At 42.1% G+C, this 25974-nt stretch overlaps 1 protein-coding gene across 2 annotated transcripts in view; it reads right to left on the reverse strand.

Moving 5' to 3' along the window:
- Positions 1-20498: 20498 nt before the first annotated feature.
- The window catches only part of LOC123938601 (corticotropin releasing hormone binding protein), a 29872-nt gene continuing 24396 nt past the window's right edge, over positions 20499-25974 (reverse strand). The window contains exons 9-10 of one of the 2 annotated variants that reach the window (XR_006817747.1): positions 23707-23813; positions 23235-23363 (exon numbers count right to left, since the gene is read on the reverse strand). The gene's annotated coding sequence lies outside the window, so the exon portion shown is untranslated. Of the gene's footprint in view, positions 20561-23234; positions 23364-23706; positions 23814-25974 lie in introns of those variants that run through there. The other variant, XR_006817746.1, reaches the window with a different exon arrangement.

The raw sequence follows: 25974 nt of genomic DNA on the forward strand, positions 1-25974 counted from the left end.
GAAACTGAGCCATCATCACTTGTAGTTTGCCCTGCTTTGATTCAAGGGTGTGTTTCCACCACCCGCACGGGGATGCTCTGATAACTGCCCTCCCTTGGGATCCATGAGGACTCTATTCCTGCTGCATCCTCTCCCATGGATTGCCTAGGAGAACTTGCAGACCATCCCCCTCCCCATTTGGTTGCCCAATGCACACAATACTTCAAGACACCCAGGGACATATAGGTAGGAAGAGGACTGATGGAATCGTGTACTGGACCCCTCAGTGGAGTCGGGGTAGAGAAGCCTCGTACCCTTGTACTTAAGGTAGAGGTTGCTGACTGAATGTATCTTGATGCTGGAAGAGCCTTCCTCTTCCCTCCCTGCAAGATAGAGCAGTAGCTATTAACAATTTTCTTGTAATAATTAAAAGTATTTAAGAGTATAAAATAGAAAAATAAAATTAACCAAAGGAAGTATTAGAGTGCCAAGAACGCACATTGACCTTCTTGATGTTTTGAGGTAGGGTCTGGACGAGATCCTATCATTTACTAAAATACACATTCTTCCTGCTTCACTTGCCTTTGTGAGAATTTAATGTGAGATCACAGTGAAAGAACATTTACTCACCCAAGTCGTGGCATTCATTTGTTGAAACAACCTCTTAAAGAAAAAGGGCAGATTGTGGGCATAACCACTTCTTTACTATCTTCATATGTAGATTAAACATAGTCATGGTTTTTCATTTGGCATTAAACATATCTTCATATGACATAGTTGTAAACAAATTAAGTTTCATCTGAATATATGCCAAAAACCTAAAAAACAAAAACAAAATTGGGAGTTTATGCAGATCATTAGGGTTACAGAGGACATGACAATGTAGAATTAACTTGATAAATTAGTGACATGGTATAAAGCAACAGGGACAGGTGTGGGTTAGTAAAGTGACTTTTTAAAAAGATTTTATCTATTTATTTATTTGAGAGAGACGGCACACATGAGTGGGGGTGGGGGGCGGGGCAGGGGTGAGAAGGAGAAACAAGACTCCCTGCTGAGTGCTGAGCCTGATGCGGTCCAACTCAGTCCAGGTGTGGAGCCCTGAGATCACGACCTGAGCTGACGTCAGATGCTTAACCTACCGAACCACCCAGGCTCTCTGTAAAGTAACTTCTAGACAGAGACATGTTAACTGAATTTCAGCTCTGCTACATATTCACTGAGACTTTGGGCCAGTTACTTAAGCATACTCATGGTTCAGTTTCCCCATAAGTAAAACAGAGATTAAGTAATACCCTTCACGGAGGATGGTGGGAGGATGAAAAGCAATAATGCAGGTAAAGTGCTAACTTTGGAACCCGGCACATAGTAATATTAATTATTATCATGATTGTTTTCTTTAATAAATGTTTATATAGTGCTTGCTGTGTTGGACCAGGCATTGTCCAATTATTTTACAAAAATAACTCATTTACATACTATCATGTATATGTATTGTGTATATGTATTATGTATATGTATATATTATGTATGTATGTATGCATTAAGCAACGTGTAGGTATTAACTCGTTTCTCATCACAATCTTGTAGAATAAGTACTATTATTATTATTATCCCACAATCCTGTGGGATAGGTACCTCCATTTACAGAGGAAGAAACTGCAGCCCAATTAGAGATTAGGTAACTTCATTAAAATAACCCAGCCAATAAGAGTCAGAGCTGGCATTCAGATTCTGATTTCAGGGAGCAGTGCTCTTAGCCATATGCCATCAGTTCTCTGTACCTTAGCATCATCACCACCATTATCTTGAGCCACAAACTGAATATGATACACAAGGTATTAATGTGTGTTTGTATACACACACACACACACACACACACACACACACATATACATATATATTTATTGCTTATTAAATATGGGATCATTCTAGAAAAGTTAAAGAAAGTCAATAGGACAGGAGCAAGTGGCTGGCTCAGTTGGGAGAACACATGACTCTTGATCTCAAGATTGTAAGTCTGAACCCCATGTTGGGCGTAGAAATTACTTAAAAATTAAAAAAAAAAACTTTAAAAAATTATTAGAATAGCCAAAAGAATGTTGGAAAAGAAAACCAAAGCTGATGGCATCACAATTCCGGACCTCAAGATATATTACAAAGCTGTAATCATCAAGACAGTATCTTACTGACCCAAAAACAGACACAGAGATCCATGGAACAGAAAAGGGAACCCACAAATGGACTCTCAACTCCATGGTCAACTAATTTTTGACAAAGTAGGAAGAAATATCCAAAGGAAAAAAGACACCACACAAAAAAATAAACTCAAAATGGGTGAAAGACCTGTGTGTGAGACAGGAACCCATCAAAAACCTAGAGAACACAGGCAGCAAACTCTTTGGCCTCAGCCGCAGCAACTTCTTCCAAGACACATCTTCAAAGGCAAGGAAAAGAAAAGCAAAAATGAACTACTGGGACTTCATCAAGATCAAAAGATTTTGCACAGTAAAGGAAACAGTTAACAAAACTAAAGACAGCTGAAAGAATGGGAGAAGATATTTGCAAATATCTTATCAGATAAGGAGCTAATATCAAAAATCTATAAAGAATTTATCAAATTGAACACCCAAAGAACAAAAAATCCAGTCAAGAAAATGGGCAGAAGACATGAACCGGCATTTCTCCAAAAATACATACAAGTGTCCAACAGACACATGAAAAAATGTTCAGCGTCACTGTCATCAGGGAAACACATCAAAACCACAATGAGGTATCTCCTCACACAGTCACAATGGCTAAAATTAACAACTCCAGAAACAACAGATGTTCACAAGGATGTGGAAAAAGGGGAACCCTCTTACACTGTCAGTGGGAATGCAAACTGGTGCAGCCACTCTGGGAAATAGTATGGAGGTTCCTCAAAAAATTAAAAATATAATTACCCTATGACCCAGCAATTGCTCTACTAGTTATTTATTCAAAGGATACAAAAATCATAATTCAAAAGGGCACATGCACCCCAATGTTTATAGCAGCAATGTCCAAAAGAGCCAAGATGTGGAAAGAGCCCGGATGCCCATCCACAGGTGAATGGATGAGGAAGAGGTGATGTATATATACAATTTAATATTACTCAGCCATGAAAAAGAATGAAATCTTGCCATTTCCAATGACGTGGATGGAACTAGAAGGTATTATGCTAAGAGGAATAAGTCAGTCAGAGAAAGAGAAATATCATATGATTTCACTTGTATGTGGAATTTAAGAAACAAACCAGACGAACATAGGGGAAGGGAAGGAAAAATAAAATAAGATGAAAACAGAGAAGGAGACAAGCCGTAAGAGACTCTCAACTCTAGGAAACAAACTGAGGGTTGCTGGAGTGGAGGTGGTTGGGAGGATAGGGTAACTGGGTGATCGGCATTAAGGAGGGAACCTGATGGAATGAGTACTTGGTATTATATGCAACTGATGAATCACTAAATTCTACCTCTGAAACGAACAATACACTATATGTTAATTAATTGATTTTAAATTTTAAAAACGAAGATTAGTAGGACAAAACACCTGTGAGGAAGTTTAAGGGCTCATTGATAATTCCCTGTCTTTTTAAGAAATTGCTATAAAATCATTTTCTTGGGGCATGTGGGTGGCATGAGCATATAACTCTTGATTTCTGCCCAGGTCATGATCTCAGGGTCATGAAATTGAGCCCCACATTGGCTCTATGCTGAGCATGAAGCCTGCTTAAGATTCTCTCTGCTTCTCTCTCTGCCCCTCCCTACCCTCGCTCTAAAAATAAATAAATATATATATATATAAAATTTTATTAATCATCCCTACTTGCCTCTCAAATTAATAGAATGATCAAATGTGAAAGCATTTTATGAACTACTTTTCAAAAACCTGTAGAAATACAAGTTTCAGTTATCTGGTTTTAGACCCTTACAGATTCAGAACAGTGTTCATTTGTGTGTGATATAAACAGACATATACATGCATGCACATCCTTGGAAAGTTTCTTATGAGTTAGATACTTCTCTATCTATGTTGGTTGCTACTGGCGATGTGGGATTGCTGATCTGACAGGGACTTAATTTCTCTCAAATCCTTTTGACCAAGACCAAGAAAGTGAAATGAAGAAATATGACAAAACACATTTTGACCAGCAGGTGGCAGTAAAGCATTGGTATTTCCCAAAGATTCCACGCACAAGAATTAACTTCTGGCAGGTGTGGTATATCCCAGGAGATAAAATATTGACTGGAGCTTCTGATTGTCCAGATCCCGTGGGCACCTCCCTACCCTGACCTGCCTCATCCCTGCCGTGGAGGAGCCAAGCCTCAGAAAGAGATTATGGGGACACAATGTGATAAATGCTGCCATTGGAAAAACACATGGGCTCTGGGAGCAAGGTCATTTATCCGAGAAGTATATCCCCATCTTAGAATCCTCATTTAAGTTAACTTTATTGCATAAATGGAATGATTACTGGGATATTGTGATTATCTTATTTTAACCCTTTGATGAAGTTTTTCTACATACCAATTTTTCTGCATCTAAAAATGTGATTTCTCTTTGTTCTTCAAATAAGGAATGGCAAAGAAATACTGGAAGAAATGGTATACCCTTTAATTAGGCCCCCTCACCATTCACCCCAGGCAATCAAGAAGACTCCTAGAAGGCTCCCTGAATGCTGGGAAATGCACATCGGTGTTGTCTGGTATAGACTGGGCCCGGAGTTCATAAAGGAGAAAAAGTATTCTGCCACTGGTAAGGAAGAATTTATTCAGGACCGTTGTTCAGGTATAGATGTCAAGACTATGGCAACAGGAGAAAGAGATCAAACTCAACTCCAAATGCAACAAGAAGTGGAAATCTACAGCCAAGATGCAGGTAGAGGGAGTTGGGGGCCAATAACTCTGGGAGTCTGATATAAGGAGACATATGGGGGTTTGGTTTGCATGTCAAAGGCAATTCCCCGGGCAAGCTGTTGGCCATCTCTAGGAATCAGCTAATCCTGGAGGAGCAGCCACTCCCTTTGTCTGTAAGACCCTAGGATGTTGAAGCACCATAAAACATAGGGAAATAGTGGAAACCTGACCAATACAAAGTGCTTTGCTTCTAGCTTCTAAAACACTATTTCTGGGGCACCTGGGTGGCTCAGTGGTTAAAGCCTCTGCCTTCAGCTCAGGTCATGATCTCAGGGTCCTGAGATCGAGCCCCGCATCGGGCTCTTTGCTTGGCAGGGAGCCTGCTTCCCCCCCCCCCCCCCTGCCTGCCTCTCTACCTACTTGTGATCTTTGTCTGTCAAATAAATAAATAAAATCTTAAAAAAAAAAACACCACTATTTCTGTCAACCAACGAAGGAACAAAGGAAATTAGGAAAGCACCGAATAAGCGAGCTCATCTAATTTCACCTAATAATCATGATATGTAACATTTACTTAGTTCTTTCTATATGCTACCTCTTGTGCTATGCACTTTAAATGCTTACTTGCATTTAATCCACATATTTGTATCTTGATGGTAGTGATGCTTATATGTGATAAGGTACCTCAGAATTACACACAGAACTCTACCAAAAAAAAAAAAAAAGCATAAAAGGGGTGCCTGGCTGGTTCAGTTGGTAGAGCATGTGACTGCTAGTCTTAGAGTTGTAAGTTCCAGCCCCACATTGGGTATAGAGCTTACTTAAGAGAAGAAAACAAAAACAATACAATACAAAAAATGAGTGTATGCAAAAACTGGCAAAATTTGCTAAGAGCTATAGCCTAGTTAGTTGTACTTGCCCATTAATTTCCTGGTTTTGATCATGCACTATAAATAAGATTCTCCCATTGGGGTAAGCCAGGTGATGGATACAGGGGACCTCACTGTACTATTCTTACAACTTCTTATAAATCTACACTTATTTCAAAGAAAAAAAAGTTAAAAGTCCTTCAAGACCAATAGTATTATTATCCCCATTTTACACTGTAGGAAACTAGGCGTGGAGAGGTTAAGTAACCTGCCTCAGGTCATTTAGCAAGTAAGTGACAGAATGTGTGTGATTCCAACCCAGAGCTAATACACCAACAACTTCTTCCAACACAGATAATCCTCAAACAAAATAATGATTCCTGCTACTCGCAGAATGTTTCTAGGTTCCAGGAAGTTTTGAAAAATATGTAAATAAATTCAATTACCCTACACTGTTTGAAAATTAATCAGCAGCACACTTAGTATAGGAATTGGGATGGGTCTTCAGCAAGAAACAAAGAAATGACAACATTTCACTTTATGGGCTTCCTTCAGCAACACATATTTGATATTCTTATGAACACTTTATTTTTTTTTACTGTTATAAAACACCAGATATCAGATTAATAATTACATAAAGGGGCACCTATGTGGCTCAGTCATCAAGCGTCTGCCTTCGGCTCAAGTCAGGATCCCAGGGTCCTAGGATTGAGCCCCACATTGGGCTCCTTGCTTGATGGGAAGCCTACTTCTCTCTCTCCCACTCCCCCTACTTATGTTCCCTCTCTTGCTGTCTCTCTCTTTGTCAAATAAATAAATAAATAAAATCTTTAAATAATAATAATAATAGTAATTACATAAAGACTATTCATTTACCAAGAAAAATCTTAGACCTGAGTCAAAAATAACAATGTATTTTGTACAATTCAGTCCTCTCTAATGGCAAAGAAATTGGCAACATAGTTCCAGAATTCTAATTCCATTGTAGGTAGATGAATAATAGCGTTTTCTATGACACACTTATTAGAAGACTTTTTACTTAGTCTTAATTACAGTGTCAGCATACAGTGCTGGATTGACTAGGTACTCATATCTGATACCAAGGTCTGTAAAATGTCAGAGACACATGGTATTCAGAGACCCAGTACCTTTTCTTTAATACATGATGTGCCTATAGAATTTAACTCATAAGGTACAAGTCAATGATCTCTATAGGCTTATTAACCACTTTGTGTCATTTCCCTAATATTCTCAATTACTTTTATCTTTGTTTATTTCTTTTATTTGGTTTAGTGCAACACGGGGCTGTTAGGTGAATGGATAGGAAGAGACTGTGATGTGTTGTGGAGACCAAGAAAAACAAGGCTGTACCCACCTCAAGGCTAGCCTTGACATAAGTGCAGCCATATTGGCCCCAGCAGCCATCTTAGGTCTCTGTGACCAGTAAATGACCCCTGGTTCCAGAAAGACTGACCAAAGGTTTTAAAAACAAAACGCTATGCCAAAAACCATTTAGGAGTAGGACAGCCTAACGAAGTAATAAAACATGTCAGAAATAGGATAGCTTAACACTGTAATATATCACAAGAACATAGGGCTGGGGGTGGTGGCCCAATCACCTACTGCCGAGTCCACCCCTACTCTGTACACCTCTACTCTGTCTTTAAAAACTCTGACTGCAGTCTGGTTCTGGGTCCAAGTCCCTTCTCCGCTGTGTCAGGTATACTTGGGCCCAAGCTTAAGCTTGCTGAATAAACCCTCATGTGACTGCATTGGTGCTTGGCTCCTTGGTGGTCTCTCAGACACGAAAACTCAGGCACAACAGTGTCTTTCTCAGCTCATCATTGCCACAGTCCCCAGTTCCTCACCCTAAATTGTCTCTGTAGAGCAGGAGGCTTTCCTATAATAGGGTAACCCAGTGCAGGTAAGCACTAGCCAATAACTATCACCAACGCCACCCTGGCCTGCCTGCTTACATGGAGTGAGGAAAACCAGCAGAGTTTTTTGTTTTGTTTTGTTTTTTAAAGATTTATTTAAGTAATCTCTACACCCAACATGGGGCTCCAGCTCATGACTCTGAGATCAAGAGACACATGCTCTTTTGACTAAGCCAGCCAGGTACGCCCAGCAGAACTTGTTCTAATCAGCCGATGACTAAAAAAGAAGCTCTTAGTGTGGGTTTTATTTATGTAAAATATGATACAGATTAACTGGTGATCATTTTCAAAGAGGGGGGGAAAAGGAAAGAAACTAGTATGAAACCACTAACATTTTTGAGAATTTGGAGGTACTTTGGTGACTCAGTTAGTTGGGTGTTGGACTCTTGATTTTGGCTCAGATCATGATCAGGGTCATGGGATCCATCCCACACAACAGGTTCTTCACTCAGTGGGGAGTCTGCTTGGGATTCTCTCCCCTCTCCCTTTGCCCCTCCCCTACAAAAATAAATAAATAAATCTTTAAAAACACATTCAAGTATTTGAATGAATCCCCACATTCATTTTTTGTTTTACTCATTGTGACTGATTTCAGTTACTTCAGGCTTTCTTTATATGACCCAGAATTTGATATTAGTCAGAGACTTCTACAGACAACGAATCCTATTCAGATACTAAGTATCATGGGATGTGAATGATCATTTGTTTTAAAGATTCTATGTACTTATCTTCATTAAAGAAAGAGAGTGAGGGAAGGGGCAGAGAGAGGGGGAGAGAATCTCAAACAGACTCTACGCTCAGCATAGAGACTGACCGGGGCTCGATCTCACAACCCTGAGATCATGACCTGAACCTAAAATCAAGAACTGGGTGTTTGAACATCTGAGCCACCCACGCACCCCAGTGAATGGCCATTTTTAAGACTCATTTATTCCCAGATACATTTTCCTTATCAAAAGAATGAAGTAGAGTTAGTGAATTAATAGAGTATTCCTTACTGTATTCCACACAATTTGGTTAAGGATACAAAAAAAGATTTTATGCAACCAACCACCAGGTAACTCTTCTGGGTCATGATGGAGTTAAAAGTTGCTGTAACCACACAGGACACTGTGGGTTTCTCTGAGGAGTGGACCTCAAGCTAACAAGAGAGCTGAGGCCAAGAAACAAGATCTTAGCTGGTTTTGAAAAGACAAAAATTAGAAAGGGATATAAATATAGAACTATAAAATATATTCATACAGTGAAATGCTCTGCAGATGTCAAGATAGTAATATAGGGATATATTGATTATGTATTTATTTTTTTCTTTTCTTTTTTTTTTTTTTTAAAGATTTATTTATTTGACAGATAGAGATTACAAGTAGGCAGAGAGGCAGGCAGAGAGAGAGAGAGGAGGAAGCAGGCTCCCAGCCAAGCAGAGAGCCCGACGCGGGGCTCGATCCCAGGACCCTGGGATCATGACCTGAGCCGAAGGCAGAGGCTTTAACCCTCTGAGCCACCCAGGCGCCCCTGTATTTATTTTTTTCTTAAGTGGGCTCTACACCCAATGTGGGGCTCAAACTCATGACCCTGAGATTAAGAGTCACACACTCCACTGACTTAGCCAGCCAGGCACCCATTGGTTATATTTAAATGCATATAGATTGCATATTTTTAGTGTGAAAAATCAGATTGCAAAACACTATATCTCATTTCTATATATCGAATGTGTGGATAGAAAATAGCTGGGATAGATAAACACTGTAATATATAAGGCTGTTATATATGGTTGAGAGGTAATGGGTAATTTCCCTTTTGGGGGAATGTGTAGGGTTCCCAGGCTTTAAAATTAACTTACATTAATAATACTTTAAAGAATAAATGAAAGAAAAAAGGGAGAACCTATAGTAGCAGAACCTATAGAAATCTGAAAAGTTAACACTTAATTCAGTTAGCATTATTCACTCAAAAGATACTCAGCAAAGGTTTATTGTCTGTTTACTACATACACAGACCTTCGCTATGTCCTTTTTAAAAAAAAGATTTTATGTATTTATTTATTTAGTTGAAAGACAGAGAATGTGAGTGAGAGAGAGCATGAGCAGGGGAATGGGCAGATAGAGAGAGAGAGAGAGACAAGCAGACTCCCCACTGAGCAAGAAGCCCAATGCAGGGCTCGATCCCAGGAGACTGGTATCATGACCTGAGCTGAGGGCGGCTGCTTAACCAACTGAACCACCCACGCATCCCTACTATTCTTTTTCTTTTCTTTGTTTTTTTAAGTAAACTCTTCGTTCAACATGGGATCTGAACTTAGAACTCTGAGATCAAGAGTTGCACACTCCATCAACAGAGCCTTCCAGGTGCCCCGATCTTTGCTATGTTCTGAGGGAAATTTAAATGTGAGTTAACAACTTACCTACTGTCAAGGACTTAATCTTAGTAGAGATGGAGGCATCCATTTAAACAATGACAACCCAGAAACAGAAGGAAAGACACAGGAAAAAAAAACAGACAAAGGGCTGTGAGAAGACAGAGGAAGGAGTCAGTGACTGCTGATGAGACACTTGACAAACACAAAACACAGGACCAGACTGAGAAGGTGACCCATTCACCTGTTAGGATATACTTTGGGGTGGGGCTTCAGCACTACACCCAAACCAAGCTGGGGGGCTCTGATGGCAGAGCTCAGTCCAGACTTCTACTTAAATAAAAATACCAACTTTATGCTTAGGCTCCTGAACTGTTTTAACTATAAACTTATCAAAACAAGCAGGAGCTCTTGCTAAAGTCTGGTATTAGGCTTTCATTGGAAACAACCTGGATGTGTTAGCATTTAATGGATAAAAACTATTTCTCGGGCACCTGGGTGGCTCAGTGGGTTAAGCCTCTGCCTTCGGCTCAAGTCATGATCTCAGGGTCCTGGGATCGAGTCCCGCATCAGGGTCTCTGCTGGGCAGGGAGCCTACTTCCTCCTCTCTCTCTCTGCCTGCCTCTTTGCCTACTTGTGATCTCTGTCTGTCAAATAAATAAATAAAATCTTAAAAAAAGGGGCGCCTGGGTGGCTCAGTGGGTTAAAGCCTCTGCCTTTGGCTCAGGTCATGATCTCAGGGTCCTGGGATCGAGCCCCACATCAGGTTCTCTGCTCTGCAGGGAGCCTGCTTTCTTTCCTCTCTCTCTGCCTGCCTCTCTGCCTAGTTGTGATTTCTCTCTGTCAAATAAATAAAATATTAAAAAAAAAACTTAAAAAAAAAGTATTTCTCATCACTTGAACCAAGATGCCCAGCAATATGCCCAATGTATCATGAACAGTAGGCCGATAGCTAGCAGACAAGCAGCAAAGATGCATGGAAGACTTATTCAGGGGCACCTAAATAAGTAGCCTCGTTACTAATCACTCAGCATCCAGGAAATACAAATCAAAACCACAGTGAGATACCACCTCACACCACTCAGAATGACTAAAATTAACAAGTCAGGAAACAATAGATGATGGTGAGGATGCAGAGAAAGGGGAACCCTCCTACACGGCTGGTGGGAGTGCAAGCTGGTGCAGCCACTCTGGAAAACAGCATGGAGATTCCTCAAAAAGTTGAAAATAGAGCTACCCTAGGACCCAGCAATTGCACTATTGGGTATTTACCCTAAAGATACAAATGTAGTGATCCGAAGGAGCACGTGCACCCCAATGTTTATAGCAGCAATGTCCACAATAGCCAAACTGTGGAAAGAGCCCAGATGTCCATCGACAGATGAATGGATAAAGAAGAGGTGATATATACATGCAATGGAATATTATTCAGCCATCAAAAAATTGAAACCTTGCCATTGGCAATGATGTGGATGGAACTACAGGGTATTATACTAAGCGACATAAGTCAATCAGAGAAAGACAATTATCATATGATCTCACTGATATGTAAAATTTAAAAAACAAGGATCAGGGGCGCCTGGGTGGCTCAGTGGTTAAGCCGCTGCCTTCGGCTCAGGTCATGATCTCAGGGTCCTGGGATCTAGCCCCGCATCGGGCTCTCTGCTCAGCAGGGAGCCTGCTTCCTTCCCCTCTCTCTGCCTGCCTCTCTGCCTACTTGTGATCTCTCTCTCTCTGTCAAATAAATAAATAAATGAAAAAAAAAAAAAAAAAAAAAAACAAGGATCATAGGAGAAGGAAGTGAAAAATGAAACAAGACAAAACCATAGAGGGAGACAAACTTTAAGAGACTCTTAGTCTCAGGAAAGAAACTGAGGGTTGCTGGAGGGGATAGGGGTGGGAGGGATGGGGTGGTGGGGTGATGGACACTGGGGAGGGTATGTGCTATGGTGAGTGCTGGGTGTTGTGTGAAACTGATGAATCACAGACCTGTATCCCTGAAACAAATAATACATTATATGTTAATAATAAAATAAAATAAAATTGGGGGGGAAAGCAGGAAGATGAATTTTTTCTTTCTGAGGACTCCGTCTGAGTTGAACTGTTTAGGTGCCCACCAGACAAAGAGAAAAAGGCAGCGGAATGAGAGAGCCATGGCTGTTGGTAAGGGATCGACTGACTCACCAAACCACGCCCCTGACCTTCCATCAGGGGACTCACTATTGCTTAGTAGCACACCCTCTACGTTCTCTTCCCTCCTTATCCAAATGTTGCATGTGGAGATAAAGCTCTTCTGCTCAATTTCAGACCTTGCTTCAAATTATCCTGTCCTTGGAGCTTAATCACACAGTTAAAAAGAACATGCAAATGGAACTGATAATTACCCAAATCCTCAGAATCCAAAGGATTATGATAATGAATGTCCTCTTATGAATAAACTGGTTCAGGGATTGGCAAATGAGTGCATCAGGATATCAACAATATTATAAGAACATCAGATAATCTCACACCTTGTCTCACCCCTCCTTCATGACTCACCCTGCTTTCCTCAATTAAGAGGCTCAAGAACCCTCTTGATCATTTGGCTGATGCTAGATGTATGCCTATTTTGTGGCAAAACTTCAGGTTTGGGATCATTTTCCGATACCCATAATACTGAGTAGGATGTCAATTGCAGCAACTTATTAAAGGTTGAATTTTCCGGTTCCAAGAAGCAGAATTAAGTTGAATGAAGGTGTGAACAGAGGACTGGCTAAGCGGTGTGAGTGCAGCACACCTAGCGTTTGTCCTACAGTGTCAAGTTCTTCTCAATCACTAACCATACACTGTCCATTCTGCTCCACAGGGCAGGCTGATCTCTTTCCCGGCTAGTGGGAAAGTTACTATGTCGCTATTCATCTGTAGTGAAGTAGATATAAATCATTTGCAACTGCAGAGAGCTCATCCATTTCTCTTACAGCAACTTGCCACTTTGCTATAAAACATGCACAGGTAGGCCTTTATGCAATGGGTATATTCTTGGTAAAAGCTACTTGACAACTGAATTGTTTCCTCACTGAATTGCTTTATAATTTAGAATTCAATGATTCTTTTTCGATTGACAATAATTTGCCTTTAAAATTTTTCTGACGGGGGGGCGCCTGGGTGGCTCAGTGGTTTAAGCCTCTGCCTTCGGCTCAGTCATGATCTCAGGGTCCTGCGATCGAGCCCTGCATCGGGCTCTCTGCTCAGCGGGGAGCCTGTTTCTCCCTCTCTCTGCCTGCCTCTCTGCCTACTTGTGACCTCTCTCTCTGTCAAATAAATAAATAAAATATTTTTTAAAAAAATTTTTTTTTCCTAACGGAGCACCTGGATGGCACAGTCACTTGAGTGTCTGACTCTTGGTTTTTGGCTGCAGTTGTAATCTTGGGGTGGTGAGATCAAGCCCCGCCGATGTGGGGGCTCCCCACAGGGCATGGAGTCTGCTTAAGATTCTCTCTCCCTCTCCCTCTGCTTCTCCCTTCCTCTCTCTCTCTCTAAAATAAATCTTATAAAAAAATTTTCTAACAAACTATTCATTATGGTCTGATCACAAGTATATGTATTTTTCTCAAGAAGGACACAAAACATGTAAAATATGGTCCTGGTCCTCCAATAGCCTAAAATCTAATTATGGGAAGCAAGACATTAGAGACTTTAAACAATTGAAAAAGAAGGGAGGAAAGCCATGATTAAGTGCAGACAATACTTGGAAAAAAGGGGATTAGAGTAATTTGGAAGAAATAGTTCTCCAGCTGAACCTCAATGACAGAGAATATTTAAATAAAAGGGAATGGAGGGGCGCCTGGCTGGCTTAGTCAATAGGCCGTGTGACTCTTGATCTCGCAGTAGTGAGTTCAAGCCCCATGGGTGTAGAAGTTACTTAAAAATTAAAAATCTTAAATAAATAAATAAAAGAGAATGGAGAGAGCATTTTAGGCAGTGCGTGAACATGGGAAGACATCTGGAGTCACTACTGAACCTGATTTATATGGAGGACAGAGGACTTTTTGGCAAACAGAAATACCTTCTAATGCACACAGTCATTTACCCCATATATTGGTTTTCTATTGCTGCTATAACAAATTATCATAAACTTAATGGCCTAAAACAACACAAATGGTATCTTCTCACTTATATGTGGAATCTAAAAACCACAACAACAACCCAAGCTCAAAAATACAGAGAACAGATTGGTGGTTGCCAGAGGTGGGGGTGGGGAGTGGGTGAAATGGGTAAAGGGGTCAAAGGATATAAACTTCCATATAAAGTAAACAGGTCATTGGGCACCTGGGTGGCTCAGTTGGCTCTCGTTGTGCTCTGTGGGGCTGTGCTCAGCAGAGTTTGCTTCTCCCTCTTCCTGGGCTCCTCCCTCTGGCTCAGGCTCTCTTGGAATCATGTTCTCTCTCTCTCAAATGAATGAATAAAATCTTAAAACAAAATAAAATAAGTTAGTCATGGGAATGGCATAATTCATATTTGAAGTTTGCTAAGAGAGTAAATCTTAAAAGTCCTTATCACACAGAAGAAGTCTGTAACTATGTATGATGACAGATAACTAGATTTATTGTGGTAATCATTTTACAATATATACAGATATCAAATCATTATGTTCGACAATTGAAACGAACATAATGTTGTATGTCAATTATGCCTCATTTTAAACAACTGTACTATCTTACAGTTCTGCAGGTTAGAAGTCTAACATGAGTTTCACCAGATGAACGGTCTTCCTTTCTGGAGACTCAAGGGAATGACCTATTTCTTGCCTTTCCCAGCTTCTAGAGGCCATCCCTTGGCTTGTGGCTCCCTTCTTTCCTCTTGAAAGCCAACAGCATGGCAAGATTGCATTCTTCCCTAGTTACATCTCCCTCTCTCCACAACCAGGAAAACATCTCTATTTTTAAGGACTCATTAATTACACTGGGCTCATCTGGACAAACCAGGATACTCTCTCATCCCGAGGTCCTTAACCCTAACCACATCTGCAAAATATCTTTTGCCATGCAATGTACCCAATTTTCTCTAACCCCTCTCTTTCCATTCTCACTGCCATCGTTTTAATCAGGGTCGTATATCCTCACTTGAGATTATAGCAAAAACTGCTAATTGCTCTCCTCTACTTCAAGCCATCCTATGCATCCATTTCAGACAAATCATCTTAGAGCACTACTAAAAAACAAAATTCATCTAAGTGTACTTTAAAGATCTTTCTGGCTTTATTCAGTGATTCATGAATTGGGCAGCACCCAATGTAGGAGACAGAAAGGAGCTCCTAGGAACTATGCAAAATAAAACACTCTTATAGGCAGAAGGTGGTGGGACCAAGCAAGAAAGAGGGTTGGTTATTTCAAGGGTTCTTTCCTTTAAGTGACAGCAGGGAGTCTTTTGGGCAGATTGATTAGTACTAGTCACGTGATTCCTAATTAGCTGGTTTAAGATTCCATTTCTGGAAAAGCCAAAACTAATTTTTGCAGCTATTCATATATATTCCAGTTACACATAAAACATTTCTGAAAGGATATCCAAAAAACTGTCAATGGATGGAGACATGGAACACAGTAGTGGTGGAGAAGAGAGGCATAAAAGGTTCCAGAAGAATATACTACAAACTAATAAAATTGATTAGCCATAGGGAGAGAGAGCAAGAATTCGTCAAAAAGGGGATGAGAATCAGAAGCACACTGAAAAAAAAAAAAGGATGTTTTTATATATTCAAACTTTTTGAACTATATGACTATATTCCATATTAAAAAATAAACAAAAAATTTAAAGAAAAACAGGGATCTGGATTCATGTTGTTTATGCCAGTTGGTGCTGTGGTGCAACCTTAAAGGTTTTGTTTTTGTCATTTTTTCTTTTTTTACATGAATTCCTTTTCCTCTTTTTTTCCTTTTTATTATTACTGTCTTTTAAGTAGGCTCCATATCCAACATGGGGCTTGAACGCACCACCTTGAGAGATTAAGCCTCTCCTGTTCTACTGACTTAGCCAGCCAGGTACCCCAAGATGAATTTATTTTAAGAGTTCATTCAAATTCAAAATTCAAACGGTAAAAAAGAGCACATGGTAAAAACATGTCCTTCCCACCTTAGCTACAGAATTCCCCTTCCCTCGGCCAACCAATGTTGAAAAAGATTCTTGAACATAAAGTTTTTAGACACTTAGGATTTTAAGGTGTCTGTGCGGCCCGGCCTTCAAGGGGGATTATGCTATCCTGTTCTTGGCAAGTCAGGGCTCTCTTAGGAAAAGCGATCTCTTTTATTAAACCATCTTTTCTTATATTGCAGACAGCTGCGGACAGCACAGATGTGATGATGCCGCTAACAGGCCAAGAAGGACCCCTCTGGAGGCACACACAGGCAGGAAAGGCTCCGAGGCCGGCTACACTCCGGGCTCCGGGACGCTGGGGCTCCCTTTGCCAGCTCAGGACTCCTTATGGGAGGCAGCGGCAGTAAAGGGCCACGAAAGCCCCAAGTGGCTGCCGCGTGCATTCTCGCACTGCAGTGCGACTCCCGAACTCCGCGGTCAGGCACCCAGAACCCCCTCTACCTCATCCCTATCCCCTCCCCGCCAGGCTCAGGCCTCCAGGGCAAAGGGATGCGGAGGCCAAGGATTCGCAGAGTGTGGGAGTTAGTGCCTCTCACAGCGCATGGTCCCGGGCCCAGTAGCCCAGTAGCGGCAGCATCCCCGGGGAACCTGTTAGAAATGCGAACGCTGGGGCCTCGCCCAGACCGACAAAATCGGGAGCCCTAGGGAAGGGAAGTTGTAATCGGCCCTTCAGGTCGTTCTGAGGCGGGCCAAGTTTGAGAATCACTGGTTTCAATCTACATTTTCTCCACTTGCGTAAAGATAACAATCATCTGGAGGGGGGAAGGAGGAGGTGGGAAGCTTGCAGAAAAATGTACCTCAGGGGCCTACCTCAGACTTGCCAGATTAAAATAGTTGATAGAGGAGCCTCAGAATCTACCCCTAGGGACCACAGAGCAACGGATTCCTAGTACCAGATGCACGATGTTAGCAAAACAAACTCGCCTTATCACTCCCTGAACATATCAGATGTTTCTTTTTCTCCGAGCAAACATCCAGCCTGGCCTTACAGCTCAAACAAGACTCTTTCAGACTACCTAATAAGGAACAGTCTCTTCGGGGACATGCTTGTCGTTTCCGACCCACAGCTGCGCTGTGGTCTACATCTTGGAATCCTAATTCACCAGTCATCCGAATAAGGAAATACAGAGCCTTTGGCTGCTTTGCTACAACCACTCCCATAATAAATTCACAGGTGATCCACCTAAGACCCTCTCCCCGCTGTTAACACACGGAAGGGGTTGCTAGGGAATGAGACCTGAGATGATGAGCTTAAGGAGAGGTGAAGGTAGAATTTGGGAACCCTGTGCTGCTTACTGCCCTGCGCGATGGCAGACAGCTCCAAGGAGAGAAGCATGGGAGGGCAACGCTACACTCTCCTCCTGAGTCATACCCTGTAGTCATGTCCTGATGGACAGGCTGCATCAGTCCTTAGTTCTAAAAGCAAGAGAACTTTGTCATGCTCAGCCCGCCATTCCAAAGCCCCTCATCCCCTGCCCTGGGGTGCGGGGCAGGCAAGTAGAAGAAGCGCTTGGTGCATAATGTGCATGTCTTAGGACTGTGTAAGCCCCACGCTTTGAAAGCACTCTGAGAAGCTCCTTTCCAGAGTCTGGCTAGGAACCCCGGGGGAGAGCGTGATGAAGCCTGCAAGGGTCCAACTCCCACGGGCGGTGGCTGCAGGAGATGGCCTGAAGTCAGTACCTTCAGGAAAATGAAGGACAACCATAACTTAAAGAATAACTTCATGCTTCCTATTTATCATACATACTGTGAAGTCATCAGTGTCTCCGGCTGCTTTCTTCCGAGTTCAGCTGTGTTTCACAAGTCAGGCCGCAGCTCACTGGTCCAGAGTATGGGAGCAGAGAGACCGCAGGTTCCAGGGACAAGACTGTCGTCTGTGACAAACCGGAGCATCTCTGTAGCAGGAGAAGGATCCACAACGGTTAAACGCCGCCAGTGTTTGTGAACAGCAACCGCCACAGAGTGTTTCCTGTCCACCACCATGCTAAGCACCACTCTGCAGCTGGGAAGGCTGGAGGCCTGTTTATTCTCTGCACATTCTGCTCCATTTAGCTCTAACAGCAGAAAGAAAAGGGATGTGATGAGAAGGACAGGACAGGGCAAGAATGCAAGCAGAGAGGCTGTGCATGTAAGATTACTTCAGGAAGACCACGAAGAGGAATCTCAACCTCCACCTGCTAAGGTGAGCTGGTATTTTGCTTTTGTTTTTTAACCTGGACTTAAAATAACTTCAGCCATTTTTTTTTTTTTTTTTTAAAGTAGGCTCCAAGTCCAGCGTGGAGCTCAATGCAGACCCGAACTCACAACCCCTAGATCAAGACCCGGAGATCAAGACCTAAACTGAGATCAAGAGCTAGAAACTTAAGTGACTGAACCACCCAGACAGCCCTCAGGCCATCTTTTTAAAATCCACGCTCGTCGCCATTTTGTCCCAGGCAGAAGAAAGTTCCCAAGCAGAACCCACAGCAGTACCAAGGCAGACGCTGGCGCATGAGATGCCTCGGGGCCTCACCTCATGCTCATCCCACTGCAGACACCACCTGCGCCATCAATGGTCAGGGAAGCCAGGCCATTTGTGGTGTAATACCTTTGCCGCCTCACTGTATGCGACTTGCTGTATTTTACCCACTAAGAGGACCCAAAGAACAAACGGCGGCTCCATCTAAAATGAATGTGAGGCGCGCCAGGGTGCTTCAGTCAGTTAAGCCTCTGCCTTCGGCTCAGGTCATGATCCCGGGGTCCTGGGATCGAGTCCCGCATCAGGCTGCCTGCTTGGCGAGGAGCCTGCATCTTCCCCTCTCTCTGCCTGCCTACCTGCCACTCCTCCTGCTTGTGCTACTCTCTCTCATTTTCTCTCTAATAAATAAATAAAATCTTTTTAAAAAATAAAAATAAAATAAAATAATATGCACTCCATGAGGACAAGGATCTTTGTCAGTTTTGTTTACACTGCTATTGACCAAATGTTTGTGTCCCCCTACGTTCATGTGTTGAAATCCTAATGCCCAAGGTGGTAGTAGTAGGAGGTGGGGGCATAAGGTCATGAGGAAAGAGCCCTCATGTTTGGCCTCAGTGCCCTTAGGAAAGAGATCCCAAGAAGCTAGCCCACCCCTTCCACCATGTGAGGTCATAATGGAAAGAAGGTCATCTATGAACCAGGAAGAGAACCTCACCAGATACAGAATCAGCCAGTGCTTGAACGTAAACTTTCTAGCCTCTGCAACAATGAGAAATAAATTTCTGTTGCTTTTAAGCTATATGGTTTCTGCCATAGGACCAACAAGTGCCTTTATAATTTATCCATTTATACGGGATTCATGAAACTTCTTTGCATTACTTTCCATCAGTTATGTCTTGTTTTGTCATTACATGTATGTGTTTTACTTTATTGGCCACTTGTTTTTCACACTTGCTCCAAGAGCAGCCCCGAATTGTAGATGAATATCACAGAGCCCTGGGGAGTCACGGGCCCACTCCACTTCCTTGGGAAACAGTGATAAGCCAAGGTAGGTGGTATACAGGCATGGAAGGAAGGTTAGCCACCATGTAGCCCAAATTCCCTGTTTTATAGACAAGGAAACTCAGACCAGGAGAGAGAAACCGTCAGATGATATCGTGGCCCACTAATATCATGGTGATTTAGTACGACTTCTTTGGCTTTCCACAGTCCTTGCTAAACAAAATGAGCTATTTGAGGACCGCTAATTGTTATTGGAATCCCTTAAACTGTTGGCTTCCCATGCTCATTTTAGGATGTGGGTTTTTAATGATAGGCTTTATGAATAAGCTCATCCAGTGAACTAGGAATGGGATGCAGGACAAATTAGTTCTAAATGGGTGTGGAAAAGGTCTTAATTCATTGTACAAGAAAAAAGAAACTTTAACAATCATTTTGGAGAGGCAGTTTACCATAGAGAATAACAAGGCTGGAGCCAGACAGCCTGAGTTCAAATCTCAGCCTTGCAACTCACTGGCTTGGGAAAGTTACTCACTAGTTCTTGGTCTTGGTTCTTCCATTGGTCCTTATCTGTCAGTAGGAGGCAGTAATAGTGGAGTTTTTTAAATAAACAATTTAGTATAGAAAGACAAAAATTTTTAGATGAAAAATGCCAACAAATATATTCATTTAATTTTAATAAATTTAAGGGGAAAAAAAGAATTTAGTATAGCACATGATACTTACAAGTTCTCAATATATGGAGGCTATTGTTTTTTCTTTCCAGAGATCTTCAGGTAAAATTTTGCTTACATTTATCACTCATTTCTAGAATAAAGTCCATCCAGATCTGTGATGCATGACCCACTCACCATGTCCAAAATTGTTGTCCTTCTACTTTAACCAAGGGTACAGGGAAGAAAGCTCCAGGGAGGAAGTGGTACTAGAATGCTGTGGATGGTGTTCCCTCTGAGGGAAGACTTTACAGAAGTTAAATTTATAGTTAATAACACCCCCATTTTAATCTATTTGAGAATAGTCTTCAGAGTCTGGATTGAGTTTGTGTTTATCGTTATTACTTCAGATTTGGGGGGATCTACATCTAAAGAACATAAACATGGGGTCTCACAACAGAGCTGAGTAATTCAATCTGTGGAACTCAACAAATATGAGGCAAAGTCATATACAAAATTCTGAGGGACGTGAGGGCAACTAAAAAACAGATCTCACTCTTGGGTTTAAACAAGAAAGTCTATTGAAAGAGATAGTTGGGGTTCCTGGGTGGCTCAGTGGGTTAAGCCTCTGCCTTCAGCTCAGGTCATGATCTTGGGGTCCTGGGATCCAGCCCCGCATCTGGCGCTCTGCTCAGCAGGGAGCCTGCTTCCCCCTCTCTCTCTGCCTGCCTCTCTGCCTACTTGTGATCTCTGTCTGTCAAATAAATAAATAAATTTTTTTTAAAAAAAGAAAAGAAAAAGTTGAATGCATCTAATGACACTCCTATATAAAAACAGGCAAGGACAGAATCATTTATAAAAGATTATCACATTGTCACAAATTCCTTCCAAATGCTTCTTATCTACTTTGCCTCTAACGTCATAACATTATCCTAAACATCCATCTCTGAAGTTCACTTCGCTACAAATATCCTCCGGTGAACTGAGAAGTAAATTATATGATCAGAGATTATTCTGGGTGCCGTCAAAAAGGAATGAAGGTTTATTTTCTGAGGCAAAAAATAAAGTGACATTTCCACAGAATAGAATATGTTCTCTTCCCAGCTCATAAGGATACAGAGCTATAAAAGCCAGAGCAATTTCGTGTTGGTTTTCTGACAAATACCCAGTATGATTTTATTTAAAATTTATTTCATGAAATCCTTTCAGGTCTATATTGTCAATATTCATTTTCAGGTTTTACTGTAGGCTTTAATTATTAAAACCAAAATTATTTGAAACCAAACATATTAGTATAGAATACTACGGGAAATGTCTTTTAAATGAAATGTTTTATTACCTCTATTATAATTCTTTCGTGTTCACGCTACACAAGTTTGAACTTCATTAGCATTTTACAATGCTGAGTTCTAAATACAAGCCTTCAATGATAGGTGGTTAGCCAGTAGTCTTTCTAGAAACTTGAGAGTTTTGAATGCAAATTCTAACTTGGCATTAACTCACTGTCAATCTTAATCACAAATTTTAATCTCATGTTTTCCTATGTCTTTAAAAAATAGATTTATTTATTTGAGAGAGAGGGCATGAGCAGAGGAAAGCAGCAGAGGGAGAGGGAGAAGCAGGCACCTTGCTGAGCAGGGAGCCCAATGTGAGGCTCAATCCCAGGACCCCAGGATCATGATCTGAGCCAAAGGCAGACGCTGAACCGACTGAGCCACCCAGGTGCCCCTAGTGTTTGCCTATGTCTTAAGTGAAGACACCCATGTTCTCCTGGTTCACAGAGTTGAGTCCTTGCACATTCTAGGAAATAAAGATAAATGAAAGTCCCTTATGAAGTGGTAAAAAAACAAAAAAACAAATAGCAGTAATAAGTCCCTACACCTGTTAGAGCACAACTGTGCCAAGATACCCAAGTCATACTAATGTGGCACATATAAGTATCTCTCATGGTTCTGGAGGCTAGAACTCTGAAACCAAGTTATTGGCCATGCTCCCTCTAAAGGCTCAGGGGAGAATCCTTCCTTGTTTATTGCTCACTTCTGATGGTTGCTGGCACTCTTTGGAATTCCTTGGCTTGCCTCCAGTCTGTCTTCACTGTCACATGGCCTTCTCCTCCAAGTAAGTGTGTGCCCTATCCTCTTATAAGGACACCAGTAATTGGATTTAGGGCTCATCCTAACTGACTATGTCCTTGTCTTAATCAATTACATCTACAAAGACTATTCCAGGCAAGATTCCGTTCTGAGGTTCCTGGTAGAAATTAATTTAAGGGAACACTATTCAACCCAGGACACACATTAATGAAAATTTCAATGCAGTGTGATGATGTTAGGGAGGGAAGTAAAACAGAGAACCAAGAGGGAAAGTGAGAGCTGCACTGGCCTCCAAACCCACATCTCATGAGGTGTCAGATGGGACAGCAGTCTATGAGTCCTGCGGGCCACAACCAAAAGGGAAGTGAGTAGGGTGGTGAGGAGTGGCGAGTGGCCGGGGGCCAAGGTCAGGAGATACCTCAGAGAGGGCTAGAGATGACCCTCTTTTCTCCCCCCAAACTGAGGCTGTACCCACAAGCATAAAGGAAGTTGCTAGAAGGGAAGTTGTATGCCCTTCTTGTTTCTCCATCGATAGTCAGAAGTCACCAAGGCATAACAAATAATGAGGAGTTTCAAACAATTCAGACTAGCTCCACGGAGCAGCTTTGGCATGTGCTGTGGGTTGGGGCTGCTGATGAGTGGCGATAACTGAGAAGGTAGTTCTCCTTCTCAGGCAAAGTATATCAGATGTTTGGTTACAAATGGTCAGAAATTGTACTTAACAAGAGCGGGGTATCGATCAGGAAATAATTGTCTGCTGGGAAAGGGGCAGTCTTTTCCATGGGTAATTAAGATGGTGTCACTTGATACCTGCTCCAGGGAGGATCACTCTTCCAGCGCGGTGTCATTAACCTGGCGTCATGGCAACAAGCCGGTAGCGAGTTCTCCCTCCGGAGTTTGCTTTTATTAATGCGTCTGCTGTTCACAAGTTACAGCTTGCCCTTTCATTGTGTTGCTCCAAACACAAGTGACAAGGTGGAAAGAAAGTGAGGTAGCTTTTATTATTCAGCACAAGCCTTCAAGAAAAGGAAAAACAAATAAACCAACCGTGGGCAAGCTACACTGACAGGTAATCTCCCGGGACGCCTGGGTGGCTCAGTCTGTTAAGCGTCCGACTCCTGATTTCAGCCCAGGTCCTGATCTCAGGGACATGATATGGAACCTTGTGTCCTGCTCCATGTCCTCCTCTCTCCTTTCCCCCTACCCCTCCATGCTCTCTGGTACATGTGCAGGTTCTCTCTCTCAAAAAAAAAAAAAAAAAAAAAAAAAAAAAAAAAAATCAAAAAAAACCCAAAGAAAGGTAATCTTTCTCCATACATTTTTCCATAGGGGTTCACGGACCAATAGCATAAGCCTTACCTGGGAGCTGTTAGAAATGCAAAATCTCAGACCCCACCCTTGAATCAGAATCTGTTCTTGGAAAACATCCGCAGGAGATTCACATTCACATCGAAGTTTAAGAAGCACTGCCAAATATAGACTTTCCTTTAGATAATGACATCGCGGGGCGCCTGGGTGGTTCAGTGGATTAAGCCGCTGCCTTCGGCTCAGGTCATGATCTCAGGGTCCTGGGATCGAGCCCCGCATCAGGCTCTCTGCTCCACAGGGAGCCTGCTTCCTCCTCTCTCTCTGCCTGCCTCTCTGCCTGCTTGTGATCTCTCTCTCCGTCAAATAAATAAATAAAATCTTAAAAAAAAAAAAAAGATAATGACATCGCCAGCAGCAGCCTCAGGAGAGACACCCCTTTTTTTCCACTAGCTTTGGTGGCCTATCAGATTTTTTAAAGATTTTATTTATTATTTGACAGAGAGAGAGTACAAGCAGGGAGAGTTGCAGGGAGAGGGAGAAGCAGGCCTCCGAGTGAGCAGGGAGCCTGATGCGGGGCTAAATCCCAGGACCCTGGGATCATGAGCTGAGCCGAAGGCAGACGCTTAACTGACTGAGCCACCCAGGCGCTCCCTGATAAGACTTTTTTTAAGTGGACAATAGTCACTGTTTCCTGCAGTAAGAGGAATTCTTGGTAATTTAGGCTAAATTTATAATGAAAATCAGTTTCTAAGTGGTGCCAGGTACTTGGTACCCAGGCTTTTCTTATGCCTCGTCTAGTTTTAGAAGATATGTCCCCTGGACTCTGGGCTCACCCAGTCAGCTCAGAGGCTCCCGTCAGTGAATCAGGCACCATATTGCTGCAGCACCAAATGGAAGAGGCTTTAGTTCTAGAAACACTACCTGGAAACTTCGCCAAAGAAAAGCTCAAGAGCAAGGTTTATGTCTTTTAGCCAGGACAGAGGGTCACACTGTTGCTTCTTATTCATCACAGTGGTGATTTCTGGTCTAAACCATAACCTAAGGATCATTACGAAAATGCTTTGATAGTCAAAACACCCAGCTTGAGGGACTTCCCTTCATTCCTAACAGGCATATGAAACACCACAAACTAGGTCTTAAAGTGAAATGAAAATGATGGAAATGACTCAGATCTTTCCACTAAGAAACAAATCATAAAATCAAACCCATTCAACTATCTAGATTTTTTTTTTTAATCAGACTTTGTGCTTTTTTAATTTGAGGGAAGGGAGGATGGAACAGAATGGGTTGTAATGGAAGAGGAAAGCTGGGGCTGTAAAGCAGGTTGTACAAAAGAATGACTGATAATTGACAATTAGGAATAAAAGGAGTTATTGTTGCCATGAATTAACCTTGACAAAAGAATATGAATTGTTTTCCGTTATGAATGGGTAGCTGTAGGACCTTGGGTAACTGTCTAAACCTCTTTCTTCCTCTGTTTCTTAATTGGTAAAATGAGGATAACAATACTACCTCTGCTGTGGATTGTTTAAAGATGAAATGAGAGAATATGTGAAATCAAACCACTTTACAATGGTTAGTACATAATAAACACCAAATAAATGTTAGATTTATTATTATACAGAGAAGAAGTAAATCCTGAGACTAAAAGAATATGGGGCACCTGGGTGGCTCAGTCAATGAATCATCTGCCTTAGGCTCAGGTCAGGATCCCGGGGTCCTGGGATCGAGCCCCACATTGGGCTCCCTCTGCCTCTGTCTGTCTTTCATGAATAAATAAATAAAGTCTTAAAAATAAATAAATAGGGGCACCTGGGTGTCTCAGTTGGTTGAGTGTTTGCCTTCTGCTCAGGTTGTGATCCTGAGGTCCTGGGATCGAGCCCTGAGTCAGAGTCCCTGCTTGGTGAGAAGCCTGCCTCTCCTCTGCCGATCCCCTGCTTGTGTTCCTCCCCGCCCCGCCCCGTCAAAATAAATAAATAAAAAAAATAAAAATATTATCTTTTAAAAATGTTAAATAAGGGACGCCTGGGTGGCTCAGTTGGTTAAGCGGCTGCCTTTGGCTCAGGTCATGATCCCAGCGTCCTGGGATCGAGTCCCACATTGGGCTCCTTGCTCGGCAGGGAGCCTGCTTCTCTCTCTGTCTCTGCCTGCCATTCTGTCTGCTTGTGCTCTCTCTCTCTCTCTCTGACAAATAAATAATTTTTTTTAAAAAATTGCACATTGGGGGCGCCTGGGTGGCTCAGTGGGTTAAGCCACTGCCTTCGGCTCGGGTCATGATCTCGGGGTCCTGGGATCGGGTCCCGCATTGGGCTCTCTGCT

Source organism: Meles meles, chromosome 3, assembly GCF_922984935.1.
Source record: "Meles meles chromosome 3, mMelMel3.1 paternal haplotype, whole genome shotgun sequence".
Lineage (NCBI taxonomy): Eukaryota > Metazoa > Chordata > Mammalia > Carnivora > Mustelidae > Meles > Meles meles.